The sequence below is a fragment of the Sinocyclocheilus grahami genome, unplaced genomic scaffold (genome assembly GCF_001515645.1).
Source record: "Sinocyclocheilus grahami isolate Dianchi unplaced genomic scaffold, SAMN03320097.WGS_v1.1 scaffold1440.1, whole genome shotgun sequence".
Classification (NCBI taxonomy): Eukaryota; Metazoa; Chordata; class Actinopteri; order Cypriniformes; family Cyprinidae; genus Sinocyclocheilus; species Sinocyclocheilus grahami.
This window is the reverse complement of record NW_015506619.1, coordinates 311,573-314,371: the sequence shown is the minus strand read 5'-3', so window position 1 is coordinate 314,371 and position 2,799 is coordinate 311,573.

Sequence of the window (2,799 nt, the reverse complement as noted above, 5' to 3'; positions counted from 1 at the left end):
TAGTGTTACTACAGTAAATCCATGGTGAATGATGGTGATTTGTAGATTGAAAGGCCTTCTGACTGTATCATTGTGCACAGTGTTTCTCCAAAGTTCCTTTCAAGGAAAGTCTGTTCACTCTGCGGCCATATCTGCAGAACCAGGCAGCTATTTTGGGCATTCAAGACCAAGTCCTGTCTTAATGAATGTGGAAATCCTGAAATCTCAAAAACTGCTTTATGAACTCATAATTAAATTAAATATTTCAAATCAGCAGCAAAATCTGAAATGAACTGCCCCTTGAATGTTGTTCCTTATGCTTAAATAACGTTTAAAAATTCTTATTTTTCATTCTAGACCAGCCAGTGCGCAGTCATAATTACAAGTCTCAGTTTTCTCTGGAACCAGGATCTTCTAACAGGAGCTACAGTGACCCAATGAATTTACCAGTCAGTGATTGGCTCTTTCATTTAGAAGGCGGGGCATATTGCACGCTGCAGTTTCTCCCTTTCATAAGTAATAGGAGTGAACCATCTTTGTATATCTGTAGTCTTTGGTTCCTCCTGCTTGTCAGCACTGTTTCATTAGGCTTTAATCTAGATTAATCACTGAGACATTTATGTTCTTCGATGAATTCAAGAGCTTCTCACTGGATCTCACAGTTCTGTTTAGTGTCGCGTGACCAAGACGATCAGCAAATAAAAGCATCTGCTTTAGTAAGCCCCAGCTGCGCTGCTGTTTGAACTTTGAGTCGAGCGGATACATGGTCGGTGTGGCGCGCTTCAAATAAGTAGCACTGCTTCGCTCGGCTTTTGGCACATAAACATTATATCAAACACACATCGAACTCTTGTTATTGGTTTATCAAGGAAAATTATATTGCACTAATTATTGTTATCGGTTTATCGTCCAGCCCTTTATCCGTCTGAGCAGAAATTACAAATGATGTGAAAAAAGGGGAAACTCTGTTACTACTGAATGGCATACTCTTTAAAGTTCTGCATCTTGTTGATGTAAAGTTCTATTTCTGTCTGCTCGGCTGTGGTAATGCAAATCCCCAAACAACAGTGATAGACCCAGCAAAGGGAAAGACTAAGTCTTTGTGAAAAATCATGATTTTGACATTGTAATGATAATTTGACACACATGGTAGAAGAATGCTTCATTTTCCAGAATCCATTACCTGTGTTGAATTTCTCTGAAATAGAATTGTCAATTCCACTTCCTTTTATTCCAAATCAAATACCAGGTCAACTGAATGTGGCCAGTTGAAATCAAATTCCAACCGCTGAATTGAAAGCTTTATAATTCAGTATGCATCCTTTGATTCAGGACACTTTGTTCTACATTAATTATTTTTTTAAAAACCAAACTGACAAATTAAAATGGGCATTTCCCGCACCTGGGGATCTGTAAGTCTTCATGGGTCAGTGGCTGTCATTTATATAGTCATTACTGAGCTCTCAGCAGAACAGTCCAGCCGGATTTGGTCATGTATGTTATTTGGTGTGATGTTTCTCTGTGCCATTGGGAAATAGGAAGATGTTGTCATTCATTTAATACAAGCAATACTATTATTTTGGTGCACACAGACAATGGTGTTAGCTTAATAGATATGGCATAAAATTGCCACACACCTTGCTTTTGTAGGTTGTAATTTTCTTAATATATTTTTTCATGCAAATGCACTGGCAGTTTAAATTTAATGTTTCTGAGGTCCTATTTCAGTGTAGCATCTTTAAAATAAATGGAACTTGACACAGAAGAGAAAATCTCAGATCCAGAGAAGCTGTCAAATGTCACCAGTTTTCTGTTTCAGTTGACAGCAAGCCTTATAATTTAACTAATTATTGTTAACTATAATGTAACTCATAATTTCTATGTCAGTTAAATTACCTTAAAAAGTATATGTAGCCTCGTAAATTTCTAAAGTTTAAACTGTTGCATACCACAGTGCTTTGATCATGGTGTTGCATTCGTTGATATTCCTTGAACGTCTTCACAGAAGTGTTAGGCATGCAGGTGTCTGTGGAATAAAGGTGTGTTTCATGATTAAAACCATTCTTCCAAATTAAAAATATTATCTCTAACAATTTTTTTTTATTGGGCAATTAAATCTCAGTAGTCATGGCATGAAGTAAACTGGACTCATAGTGATATTATGACTCTCAAAGTTATAAACAGCGTGTCCTTGTATGGTGAAATCATAAATATAGCACAGCAAGGGTTGCTGTTTGTTTTATGAGGTTTAGGTCACTCATCATTACAAGTACCAGTGAAGGCTTGATGGGAACAATCAGTAAGTCTTCTGCTTCATTTACTTTGAAGATAAAGTGCTTATTTGAATGTTTACACTTCTATTTCTTGAATATTTCCAGTTGGATCTTCAAATATATTATTTTACTCTGTTTTACATTTAAGGTAGCATTCATTGATTTTAAGATGCATTCAGAAGAGTCTGAGGTTATAGCTTGATTTAAATAAACATACAGTAAATTAATTTTCTTTCATGATTTTTTTAGGGAAATGGCAGTCAGTTTTCTATGCCTAGCTAAATATGTGTCTGAAGCTCAAATGAAAAAAATATTGTTGCTTGCTAGAAGGGCTGGGCGATATGGCCAAAACAAATTATCACAATAAAATTGTTCATGTCAGTCAATATTGATAATTATCATGATGAATGTCAAATCTTTATTTCTTTCAAGTTTAAAGGCAGTTTTTTTCTCCTGGTGAAGGTTGTAAAACCCAAACAGTTAATTGGGGTTTTAAGCTACTCTTTATTGTCAGAACATGACAAAGAATTCACGTTTTTGAATTCTT